General features: G+C 38.2%; 8 non-coding genes across 8 annotated transcripts; all 8 read right to left on the bottom strand.

Moving 5' to 3' along the window:
* Positions 1-131: 131 nt before the first annotated feature.
* Positions 132-246, bottom strand: Trnal-caa. The gene is made up of 2 exons: positions 209-246; positions 132-177 (listed from the first exon to the last, which is right to left on the bottom strand). It is a non-coding gene; the product is annotated as a tRNA-Leu (tRNA).
* Positions 247-617: 371 nt separating this feature from the next.
* On the bottom strand, positions 618-708 carry Trnay-gua. The gene is given in 2 exon segments: positions 618-653; positions 672-708. It is a non-coding gene; the product is annotated as a tRNA-Tyr (tRNA).
* A 1,638-nt stretch (positions 709-2,346) lies between these two features.
* Trnal-caa lies at positions 2,347-2,461 on the bottom strand. Its single transcript has 2 exons — positions 2,424-2,461; positions 2,347-2,392 (listed from the first exon to the last, which is right to left on the bottom strand). It is a non-coding gene; the product is annotated as a tRNA-Leu (tRNA).
* A 371-nt stretch (positions 2,462-2,832) lies between these two features.
* On the bottom strand, positions 2,833-2,923 carry Trnay-gua. The gene is given in 2 exon segments: positions 2,833-2,868; positions 2,887-2,923. It is a non-coding gene; the product is annotated as a tRNA-Tyr (tRNA).
* A 2,886-nt stretch (positions 2,924-5,809) lies between these two features.
* Positions 5,810-5,924, bottom strand: Trnal-caa. Its single transcript has 2 exons — positions 5,887-5,924; positions 5,810-5,855 (listed from the first exon to the last, which is right to left on the bottom strand). It is a non-coding gene; the product is annotated as a tRNA-Leu (tRNA).
* A 371-nt stretch (positions 5,925-6,295) lies between these two features.
* Positions 6,296-6,386, bottom strand: Trnay-gua. The gene is given in 2 exon segments: positions 6,296-6,331; positions 6,350-6,386. It is a non-coding gene; the product is annotated as a tRNA-Tyr (tRNA).
* Positions 6,387-7,484: 1,098 nt separating this feature from the next.
* On the bottom strand, positions 7,485-7,599 carry Trnal-caa. The gene is made up of 2 exons: positions 7,562-7,599; positions 7,485-7,530 (listed from the first exon to the last, which is right to left on the bottom strand). It is a non-coding gene; the product is annotated as a tRNA-Leu (tRNA).
* A 343-nt stretch (positions 7,600-7,942) lies between these two features.
* Trnal-caa lies at positions 7,943-8,057 on the bottom strand. The gene is made up of 2 exons: positions 8,020-8,057; positions 7,943-7,988 (listed from the first exon to the last, which is right to left on the bottom strand). It is a non-coding gene; the product is annotated as a tRNA-Leu (tRNA).
* Positions 8,058-12,986: the final 4,929 nt, after the last annotated feature.

Raw genomic sequence — 12,986 nt, 5'->3', positions numbered from 1 at the left:
CATAATGGTGTCAGAAGTTGGATTTCAACCAACATATTCAAGTTAATTACCATTATTATTTAGCGTATTAACTAGTTAAAACAACAAACAGGAAAACAGATGGAAACTATATAAGAAAGAATAAAAGTTTGTGTCAGAAGTGGGATTTGAACCCACGCCCACATTCGTGGACCAGAACACCCAACCTCTATGTTAGAGAAGGCATAGCCTTGAGTCTGGCGCCTTAGACCACTCGGCCATCCTGACAGCTGTTTGGGCATACACTGTACGGCGTATTTACTCTGGATACATCTTACAAGTGACAGAGTGTGGTCTCACGCCGTATTTTGTAGCATTTCAGCCATATTATTACATTCAATGTAATTCACTCATATCTGTGTATTCAATGTCAAACCCACAATTCCTTGTTCAAAGTTAACATCATCACGCAAACGAGCAAGTGGATTGCGTCACTCCGTGTATTTCAAATCTGCTTTCATTCACTGTAAAACAAAGAAATGGGCACCGAGTACAAATTATTCCATTTCCTCACCAACATTTGACAATGATCGTTTGGATTAATTAAATTCACTTGACACGTGGTCAAAATGGAAAAATCTCCTCTACGGATAAAAAGTTCCCGCGAGGCGGATTTGAACCACCGACCTAAGGATGTCAGATTTCAATAACCACTACAGTCCTCCGCTCTACCAACTGAGCTATCACGGGGCCGACCAACATAGAGAAACTTATGCGCTCAAACAATGATAAGTAGATCTATAGTCGACAGACAAACTAATGTTTAACACGGTATCCTCATAAACAGTGTAACACTCTTAATATCTACAGTTAGTATATACTTGAGAACCATGCAGGCATTTGAGGAGAATGGGTGAGTGAGTGAATGCCGACACCTGCACCATCTTTTAATTTCTTAGGATTATGTAATGATTTTTGTGGCTTCTATTTATTGAATTAACAACCGGCTGTGACTTCTTACAATGCTATAAATGACATAGGTCCTGTCGCCTCACCTGCCACCGTAGTCAGTTGGTATGGTTTGTTTAGGAAAGCGAATAAACTAGGACAATGAAGAACTGAATACCATGATATCTGCATACCATGATATCTGCATTAAATTTTACGTTGGCATTTTTTGCGTTTCTAACTATAGCTACAGCTAAATATTGTACCCAGGCTTATTGATGGAGATATGCCACGCGTTAACTTGTGTGCCTCCTGTCATAACTGTTCACAAGGAAAAGTGAGGAAAACGTTTCACAGTGTAATGCAGATCCCAAATCCCACTTATGACACACCTTTTTTTCAAAACCTTATGCTGTATGTTGTAAAGGACAAACACATACAGCGTATTTATTGATATTTGTCCAGCTTAGTATCCAAATCCAAACACGCGTTAACTTGTGTGCCTCCTGTCCGCTTAAGATGACAAATTTGGATACTAAGCTGGACAAATATCAATAAATACGCTGTATGTGTTTGTCCTTTACAACATACAGCATAAGGTTTTGAAAAAAAGGTGTGTCATAAGTGGGATTTGGGATCTGCATTACACTGTGAAACGTTTTCCTCACTTTTCCTTGTGAACAGTTAATTTATTCTGCTGTGCTTTTTTTGTAATGTACACTTTAAATTAAATTTTACGTTGGCATTTGTTGCGTTTCTAACTATAGCTACAGCTAAATATATTGTACCCAGGCTTATTGATGGAGATATGCCACGCGTTAACTTGTGTGCCTCCTGTCCGCTTAAGATGACAAATTTGGATACTAAGCTGGACAAATATCAATAAATACGCTGTATGTGTTTGTCCTTTACAACATACAGCATAAGGTTTTGAAAAAAAGGTGTGTCATAAGTGGGATTTGATTTGTTTGTCTGTTTGTTTGTTGTTTAACGCCGCACTCAGCAATATTCCAGCTACCGTATATGACGGCGGTCTGTAAAAAGTGGGATTTGAACCCACGCCCACATCCGTGGACCAGAACACCCATTCTCTGTGTTAGAGAAGGCCTTGTGTCTGGCACCTTAGATATTTCTTTTCAAAAAGATACTTCAAATTTCTTAATTTCATTACCGGAAAATAAGAATCCATGTGGATCAAAAGACTGTAAAATGTAGAAATACTTCGGGTTTTTTTAATGAAAGCGAATTTGTTAGGCACGTGGTCAAAATATTAATAAAGTGAAATGTTCTTAACTAATTTTCCAAATGGTCTGATGATTGTTCATATGTCCCTGAATACTCTGTATAAGGCTGAATTTCATATATTATTTAGCGTATTAACTAGTTAAAACAACAAACAGGAAAACAGATGGAAACTATATAAGAAAGAATAAAAGTTTGTGTCAGAAGTGGGATTTGAACCCACGCCCACATTCGTGGACCAGAACACCCAACCTCTATGTTAGAGAAGGCATAGCCTTGAGTCTGGCGCCTTAGACCACTCGGCCATCCTGACAGCTGTTTGGGCATACACTGTACGGCGTATTTACTCTGGATACATCTTACAAGTGACAGAGTGTGGTCTCACGCCGTATTTTGTAGCATTTCAGCCATATTATTACATTCAATGTAATTCACTCATATCTGTGTATTCAATGTCAAACCCACAATTCCTTGTTCAAAGTTAACATCATCACGCAAACGAGCAAGTGGATTGCGTCACTCCGTGTATTTCAAATCTGCTTTCATTCACTGTAAAACAAAGAAATGGGCACCGAGTACAAATTATTCCATTTCCTCACCAACATTTGACAATGATCGTTTGGATTAATTAAATTCACTTGACACGTGGTCAAAATGGAAAAATCTCCTCTACGGATAAAAAGTTCCCGCGAGGCGGATTTGAACCACCGACCTAAGGATGTCAGATTTCAATAACCACTACAGTCCTCCGCTCTACCAACTGAGCTATCACGGGGCCGACCAACATAGAGAAACTTATGCGCTCAAACAATGATAAGTAGATCTATAGTCGACAGACAAACTAATGTTTAACACGGTATCCTCATAAACAGTGTAACACTCTTAATATCTACAGTTAGTATATACTTGAGAACCATGCAGGCATTTGAGGAGAATGGGTGAGTGAGTGAATGCCGACACCTGCACCATCTTTTAATTTCTTAGGATTATGTAATGATTTTTGTGGCTTCTATTTATTGAATTAACAACCGGCTGTGACTTCTTACAATGCTATAAATGACATAGGTCCTGTCGCCTCACCTGCCACCGTAGTCAGTTGGTATGGTTTGTTTAGGAAAGCGAATAAACTAGGACAATGAAGAACTGAATACCATGATATCTGCATACCATGATATCTGCATTAAATTTTACGTTGGCATTTTTTGCGTTTCTAACTATAGCTACAGCTAAATATTGTACCCAGGCTTATTGATGGAGATATGCCACGCGTTAACTTGTGTGCCTCCTGTCATAACTGTTCACAAGGAAAAGTGAGGAAAACGTTTCACAGTGTAATGCAGATCCCAAATCCCACTTATGACACACCTTTTTTTCAAAACCTTATGCTGTATGTTGTAAAGGACAAACACATACAGCGTATTTATTGATATTTGTCCAGCTTAGTATCCAAATCCAAACACGCGTTAACTTGTGTGCCTCCTGTCCGCTTAAGATGACAAATTTGGATACTAAGCTGGACAAATATCAATAAATACGCTGTATGTGTTTGTCCTTTACAACATACAGCATAAGGTTTTGAAAAAAAGGTGTGTCATAAGTGGGATTTGGGATCTGCATTACACTGTGAAACGTTTTCCTCACTTTTCCTTGTGAACAGTTAATTTATTCTGCTGTGCTTTTTTTGTAATGTACACTTTAAATTAAATTTTACGTTGGCATTTGTTGCGTTTCTAACTATAGCTACAGCTAAATATATTGTACCCAGGCTTATTGATGGAGATATGCCACGCGTTAACTTGTGTGCCTCCTGTCCGCTTAAGATGACAAATTTGGATACTAAGCTGGACAAATATCAATAAATACGCTGTATGTGTTTGTCCTTTACAACATACAGCATAAGGTTTTGAAAAAAAGGTGTGTCATAAGTGGGATTTGATTTGTTTGTCTGTTTGTTTGTTGTTTAACGCCGCACTCAGCAATATTCCAGCTACCGTATATGACGGCGGTCTGTAAAAAGTGGGATTTGAACCCACGCCCACATCCGTGGACCAGAACACCCTGTCTCTGTGTTAGAGAAGGCCTTGTGTCTGGCGCCTTAGACATTTTTTTTCAAAAAGATACTTCAAATTTCTTCATTTGATTAACGGAAAATAAGAATCCATGTGGATCAAAAGACATTTGAGGATCAGGCATTTGAGGAGAATGGGTGAGTGAGTGAATGCCGACACCTGCACCATCTTTTAATTTCTTAGGATTATGTAATGATTTTTGTCGCTTCTATTTATTGAATTAACAACCGGCTGTGACTTCCTACAATGCTATAAATGACATAGGTCCTGTCGCCTCACCTGCCACCGTAGTCAGTTGGTATGGTTTGTTTAGGAAAGCGAATAAACTAAGACAATGAAGAACTGAATACCATGATATCTGCATTACACTGTGAAACGTTTTCCTCACTTTTCCTTGTGAACAGTTAATTTATTCTGCTGTGCTTTTTTTGTAATGTACACTTTAAATTAAATTTTACGTTGGCATTTGTTGCGTTTCTAACTATAGCTACAGCTAAATATATTGTACCCAGGCTTATTGATGGAGATATGCCACGCGTTAACTTGTGTGCCTCCTGTCCGCTTAAGATGACAAATTTGGATACTAAGCTGGACAAATATCAATAAATACGCTGTATGTGTTTGTCCTTTACAACATACAGCATAAGGTTTTGAAAAAAAGGTGTGTCATAAGTGGGATTTGATTTGTTTGTCTGTTTGTTGTTTAACGCCGCACTCAGCAATATTCAAGCTATATGACGGCGGTCTGTAAAAAGTGGGATTTGAACCCACGCCCACATCCGTGGACCAGAACACCCAGTCTCTGTGTTAGAGAAGAAGGCCTTGTGTCTGGCACCTTAGACACATTTTTTTTAAAAAGATACTTCAAACTTCTTCATTTGATTAACGGAAAATAAGAATCCATGTGGATCAAAAGACTATAACATGTAGAAATACTTCGGGTTTTTTTTAATGAAAGCGATTCTGTTAGGCACGTGGTCAAAATATTAACAAAGTTAATGTTCTTAATTAATGTTCCAAATGGTCTGATGATTATTTATATGTCCCTGAATACTTAAGGCTGATTTTGACAAAACATTTCTCTATGCGAAAATTAAAAATCTCATTTATTTTATAAAATTCCTCAAAAGTGATTTTTGTAACATGGTAGATTTGTAACAGTTATCCGTACATACAGATCTGTGTATGGACTTTGTCCTACATATGAATATTTTCACTTTACAGTTAATTATGCAGTAAAATGTACACTAGTTTCACCATTTCGAATACATCGTGATTCATACACGTGTCAATGTTATAATGGTGAGGGAACGGATCAAGAATGCTTTAAATTAACTGCAGAATAATTGTAAATTTGTGATGATAAAATGTCCTCAAATAACCAAAATAAATATCAGCAGCAAATAGCTTTACAACAACAAACCATTCAACAATATCCGATTTTCAAGGGGTTTACCAAAACATAATGGTGTCAGAAGTTGGATTTCAACCAACATATTCAAGTTAATTACCATTATTATTTAGCGTATTAACTAGTTAAAACAACAAACAGGAAAACAGATGGAAACTATATAAGAAAGAATAAAAGTTTGTGTCAGAAGTGGGATTTGAACCCACGCCCACATTCGTGGACCAGAACACCCAACCTCTATGTTAGAGAAGGCATAGCCTTGAGTCTGGCGCCTTAGACCACTCGGCCATCCTGACAGCTGTTTGGGCATACACTGTACGGCGTATTTACTCTGGATACATCTTACAAGTGACAGAGTGTGGTCTCACGCCGTATTTTGTAGCATTTCAGCCATATTATTACATTCAATGTAGTTCAGTCATATCTGTGTATTCAATGTCAAACCCACAATTCCTTGTTCAGAGTTAACATCATCACGCAAACGAGCAAGTGGATTGCGTCACTCCGTGTATTTCAAATCTGCTTTCATTCACTGTAAAAAAAAGAAATGGGCACCGAGTACAAATTATTCCATTTCCTCACCAACTTTTGACAATGATCCTTTGGATTAATTAAATTCACTTGACACGTGGTCAAAATGGAAAAATCTCCTATACGGATAAAAAGTTCCCGCGAGGCGGATTTGAACCACCGACCTAAGGATGTCAGATTTCAATAACCACTACAGTCCTCCGCTCTACCAACTGAGCTATCACGGGGCCGACCGACACATTGAAACTTATGCGCTCAAACAATGATAAGTAGATCTATAGTCGACAGCCAAACTAATGTTTAACACGGTATCCTCATAAACAGTGTAACACTCTTAATATCTACACTAAGTATATACTTGTAAACCATGCAGGCATTTGAGGAGAATGGGTGAGTGAGTGAATGCCGACACCTGCACCATCTTTTAATTTCTTAGGATTATGTAATGATTTTTGTCGCTTCTATTTATTGAATTAACAACCGGCTGTGACTTCTTACAATGCTATAAATGACATAGGTCCTGTCGCCTCACCTGCCACCGTAGTCAGTTGGTATGGTTTGTTTAGGAAAGCGAATAAACTAGGACAATGAAGAACTGAATACCATGATATCTGCATTAAATTTTACGTTGGCATTTTTTGCGTTTCTAACTATAGCTACAGCTAAATATTGTACCCAGGCTTATTGATGGAGATATGCCACGCGTTAACTTGTGTGCCTCCTGTCCCCTTAAGATGACACATTTGGATACTAAGCTGGACAAATATCAATAAATACGCTATATGTGTTTGTCCTTTACAACATACAGCATAAGGTTTTGAAAAAGGTGTGTCATAAGTGGGATTTGATTTGTTTGTCTGTTTGTTTGTTGTTTAACGCCGCACTCAGCAATATTCCAGCTACCGTATATGACGGCGGTCTGTAAAAAGTGGGATTTGAACCCACGCCCACATCCGTGGACCAGAACACCCATTCTCTGTGTTAGAGAAGGCCTTGTGTCTGGCACCTTAGATATTTCTTTTCAAAAAGATACTTCAAATTTCTTAATTTCATTACCGGAAAATAAGAATCCATGTGGATCAAAAGACTGTAAAATGTAGAAATACTTCGGGTTTTTTTAATGAAAGCGAATTTGTTAGGCACGTGGTCAAAATATTAATAAAGTGAAATGTTCTTAACTAATTTTCCAAATGGTCTGATGATTGTTCATATGTCCCTGAATACTCTGTATAAGGCTGAATTTCATATATTATTTAGCGTATTAACTAGTTAAAACAACAAACAGGAAAACAGATGGAAACTATATAAGAAAGAATAAAAGTTTGTGTCAGAAGTGGGATTTGAACCCACGCCCACATTCGTGGACCAGAACACCCAACCTCTATGTTAGAGAAGGCATAGCCTTGAGTCTGGCGCCTTAGACCACTCGGCCATCCTGACAGCTGTTTGGCAACCCACTGTACGGCGTATATACTCTGGATGCGTGGATCGATGCTCATGATATCAATCACTGGATTGTCTGGTACAAACTCGATTATTTGCAGACCGCCGTCATATAAGTGGAATATTGTTGAGTGCGGCGTTAAACAACAAACAAACAATAAAACAACAAAACATTCAACAATATTCGAAAGGGCTTAACCAAAGACATTTTGGTGTCAGAAGTTGGCTTTGAAAATAAATAATGAAGTTAACTGCCATTATCATCTGGCCTATTAAGTAGTTATAACAACAAATAAGAAAATAGATAGAAACATGAACGAGAGAGAAGAATAAAAGTTTGTGTCAGAAGTGGGATTTGAACCCACGCCCACATTCGTGGACCAGAACACCCAACCTCTATGTTAGAGAAGGCTCTGCCTTGAGTCTGGCGCCTTAGACCACTCGGCCATCCTGACAGCTGAACGCGAACTACAAAATCAGAAACGGTATCATACCCACATCTAAACGCGGCTTGTTTGAGTTGCGCCTCTTAGTCATGGCATATTGCGGAGGAATAGTTCATGGGACGAATGTTTTACACAACTAAATCGATTGATTTTTGCTTCTACTACCAACAAATGTGAAGTCTTCACGCAACGCTAGCCTAAGGTCACGTGATACTGCACACGACGTGCCCGCACGGTTAGTTTTATCGACTGGTTCTCGTTCGTTCCTGCGATAGACTGGGACAGATTTCTCTTCGAAGGGAGAGCAGCGACACAAAGCGGAGGATCCGGGAACCAGTCTATATGTTCGGACAAGCACTCACGTTGCTCAAACCCACGCGCGACTCACTGTCATTCAGTGCCCAAGTCTTATCGCTTAGCTTGATAATCTGTATATTTTACACCCAAGACACGGGTTATTACTCTATATAAGATAGCAACGCGATAAATCGCAAAGAACAATGAAGAACGATCATGCAGCATGTTTTTAAACAAATAAACGACGAGTTTGTTTATCGTACAATAAAACACTGCAGGGAGAATAAACCATGACGGGAGAGTCGTTTATTTCTTATATAAGATATCAACAATATGTACAGCCTCTAAATGTTAAATGTTCAACCTTAAAAAATTTAAGCACGAAAAATTGGATAATGACTCCCTGAATAGAATCCTGCCTCGGAAAGTCCATTTTACGAACAGGTGGGTGAAGTTTGGTATTTCACGAATATTCTCACAATCCACATGTCGATCATCTGTACCTTTTCTCCTCATACCGATTTCATATCTGTCCCTCTTTTGGATGCGATCGCTTATCTTAGTAGTTCAGCTACATCTATTGGGGAAAACGTACTTCAGACACTTCTATCTCAAAAATTACGTCGTCCAATATATGACGTCATCAAGTTGGGAGGGCATATTCCAACTTGAGAAATGACGTCATGATAGAACAATGTGCTGTAGTTTCCATAAGACAGTTAACCTCTGAATTATATTTCTTTATTCTTTTAAAGCCGCGTTTCAGAACAGGTGCGACCCGTGACGATTCGGGGTAGAATACGTCGTCAGCAACCCATGCTTGCCGCAAAAGAGGAGACTTACGAGGTCGGGTGGTCAGGTTAATGAGTAAACATTTTTGTCAAAGATCGAGCGGGAGCGAATAATCATTGATCAAACTTCGATTAATCTAGATATTTTCGATAATAGAAGCCAGGCCATTTTTTTCTTATTTGCCTGGATGTTTGCAAGGCTAAAATTGCTTTTCCTATTTGTTTATTTCTCTAAGGTATATTGATACATTTGAAAACGCGTAACTTTTAACGCAAATTCAGAAAGGATAGGTCTTTGTGTGCTGAAGTCCATCTCCAAACACATCGTATGAGATTCGAAGATCTTAAAACCCAGAACAACTTAATTGATTTTCAAAGTGTTTCAGTATATAACAAAACATAGTCACGGAGAGACCTCTTACTTTCATGGGGGAAGAGTTATTATAATTTCTTTTTCAGCCTTAAAGTAAACTTATGTCGTTTTCCAAAATACAGGTTTTATCAAAGGATATTCTGGTGTGCCCCGAACATGAACATGTGAATCCATAAGGACGTCTGCCATTCATTAGCGACATGTTAATCACTTTCCAGGATCATGTCCTTCTGACTGACTGAAGTAGCTGTAATATCTTCAAAGGTTGTTCTCACGATGCGATACGTAGCGGCGACTTTCAGCAGGCAGTTTGTTCCGCCTTCAAAATCATATTAAACAAAGTTTTATGGTCGCATTCAACAATCTTTCCATCTCCTCGCGAGCTCTTGTCCCTTGTCTGAAATGACAAACACGAACTACGGGTCGTAACTCAACTCCTTTCAACAACGCATGCACTTTGGCAGCAAAGCCTTGTCATTAGTCGCGTGAAATATACTATTCACAAAAAGTTTAGGACCGCCAAAAATTTCATATTACTACAATCTGCCATTTCATAAAGATTACTTACAGACTGGTCTTGAGTGAGTATGGTTTTACGCTGATTTTAGCAATATTCCAGCAATATCACCTCCATTCAATAGTCAGCAAAGTTCCTGATTATTCACCAGGACACCCACTAGAGCAGTAAATTAATTTTGAAAATCCCCATTAGCCCTCAGTCTCCAACTTGAAATGGCTGTTAATTACAGTATTAATGAAAGTATCATCCACCGAGTCACTACTTAGGTACCAGAAACATCTTGATAAAAAAAAATAATTCCGCCACAAAAAATATTGTGGTCGGTCCCTTACATAACCTATACATATGGCCCTTTAACATCACATAGTACTGACTTCACAAGTCATACGTGCAAACAGTTACTGCATCCTTAAGAAAATAAAAATGTTTGTTTCATGTTGTTTAACGCCGCACTCAGCAATATTTCCAGCTATATGATAGCGGTCTGTAAATAATCGAGTCTGGACCAGACGATCCAGTGATAAACATCATGAGCATCGATCCACGCAATCGGATACCATGACATGCACCAACCAAGTCAGCGAGCCTGACGTAACCCGATTACATTAGTCACCTCTTACAACAAGCATAGCCCTCTTACGGTAAGCATGGGGTGCTGAAGACCCATTCTAAGCTGGATCTTCACGGTCCCTTAAGAAATGAGAACCAATAGCATAATGAAACCCTTCATATGAATGAGTCAGTTTATTGTACAGCAGTGTCTTATTGAAGCATAGCATCTGTACAAATATTGTCAAAGACTCCAATCATGAATCTCAGAACACTGTTTAACACATGCATTGCAAAAAGTATCTTAATTTAACAATTGTTAACAAAATGCTGCTCTCTGGAATTTGGACACATATACAAAGGCTCACTACTGAATCTACAACAAAGTCGACAACAAACTCTTGGTTTTATGAATCCAAACAATGTTACCATGGTTACACAAACTTGTATGTACAGTGATAAATACTGACATATGGTAATGAACAATATTAACAGCGTATTGGGAGGCATCTATGCACGAACTAGATGCTAGAATGGAAATATAAACAACCAGTCATAAACAATTTGATTAAACAAAGTAAGCAAGTACATTTGTTAGCTATGGTTACATTCACAGGCTGTCGTCACCAAATATCTTAACTATGTTATCTTCACAGTTTAGTTAGTTTGTTGTTTAACACGACACTCAGCAATATTCCAGCTATATGACGGTGATCTGTAAATAATCGAGCCTGGACTAAACAATCCAGTGATTGATATCATGAGCATCGATCCACGCAATTGGGATACGATGACATGCATCCACCAAGTCAGCGACCCAGACCACCTGAACCTTTGACAACAAGCAAAGTCGCCTTTTACGGCAAGCATGGGTTGCTGAAGACTTATTCTACCCCGGATCTTATCTTCACAGTGACCCTAAAATGTTTCGTATGCATCCAGATTTGAGTTTTATAACGCCATTTTACAGTCTTTCATAAAATGTTTCCTTGAAAATAGTACAGTGCAGTAAATATTAATCGTACAGTAAAAAAAGACTGCAGCCCCAAGATATTTGATTAATGTTTAATGAAAATTAAAGGAAAAGACTTCAAGTACTACACAGTTTAACAATCTTATGATTACAACAGACTTAACTACAAAAGAGTTGACAAGGTTCAATGTTGTAGTAATCAGGGTAGCAAATAAGCATTGTTTGGGATTAGTGCATAGTCAAGTCACTATACATAAATAAAAGAAAAAATCTCATAAATTCGGAAGAAAGCTGTGATATTTAACGACCACCAAACCTCACATGAAATTCAGCAAGTTTCACAATGCCTACATAATCAAATCAAGACAGATGTTGAATACAAGGACGTTTCATAACCACTGTTGAATACAAGGGTGTTTCAAACCAGCTGTTGAATACCAGACTTATAAAGCCTCCAGTGAACACTGTAACACAACATCTAAATGGGTTTTTGTTTCCTATGAAATATTCTTCACATGAAATATTTCATTAAGGCTTTCAATTCAAGAGGACCAAGAACGGAAACTCAATTCTGTGATTTTTAAGAGGGGACGTTGATAGAAAATCAAATCCGAGCCTTTAATGTGCCAAGCAATCACACGGCCAACTACGTCACCCCATAACAAAGAGGCTGTGAAGGCCAAGGCCAGGGTTCAACTTCCCATCTCATATGAAATGGGTACAATGTCTGAAGCCAACTTCTGGTGTCCATCGTCGTGATATTGTTGGAATATGGCTCAGAGTGGCGCAAAACCCAACTCACAACACTAGCCTCAAAGGATATTAGACTGAGACCTAGAACGTCAAACTTCATGTTGACATGATGTGAAAGTTCAGTTATAAAACTCTTGTCAAAGAAACAAATGGCAGTGCCACTGGAACATTTTAATAAAAAGAATTCAAGATCCCATATAATTTAGAGAATTGACAAGATTTGTCTGGTGAGCATCAGTGGTGTATTGATAAAATAGACAATATTTGGAGACGACATGTCTAAGAGATAATGATCAGACTAGATATCAATAAATTTCCAACATGCATCATACACGACTACATGAAAGAGCAAAACAAACTTGGCAGGTCATACCATAACCATGAAAATATGGTGGTCAGTTTAATAAGAGGATACACATCCATCAACAACAACTGCATTTTCCCCCCAATGATAACACACAAAAGAAGTTGTTTGAATGATTGGTCTTTTTCAATACAAAGACATTTGGTGCTTTTGACATTTTCAAAACATGATGCGGAGAAACACAGGAAACTGGACAAAATAAACAAATATTCATTTTGTTCTCTTCGTAAATATAAAATCCTAATACAGATATCCTTCACACCATTCAACTGCATTGATCTAGTATAAAGTATGAATGTGAGGTTAATGGCCTAATTA

The sequence above is a fragment of the Haliotis rufescens genome, unplaced genomic scaffold (assembly GCF_023055435.1).
Source record: "Haliotis rufescens isolate VD_foot unplaced genomic scaffold, xgHalRufe1.0.p SCAF_2, whole genome shotgun sequence".
Classification (NCBI taxonomy): Eukaryota; Metazoa; Mollusca; class Gastropoda; order Lepetellida; family Haliotidae; genus Haliotis; species Haliotis rufescens.
This window is presented reverse-complemented; position numbering and strand designations above follow the sequence as displayed.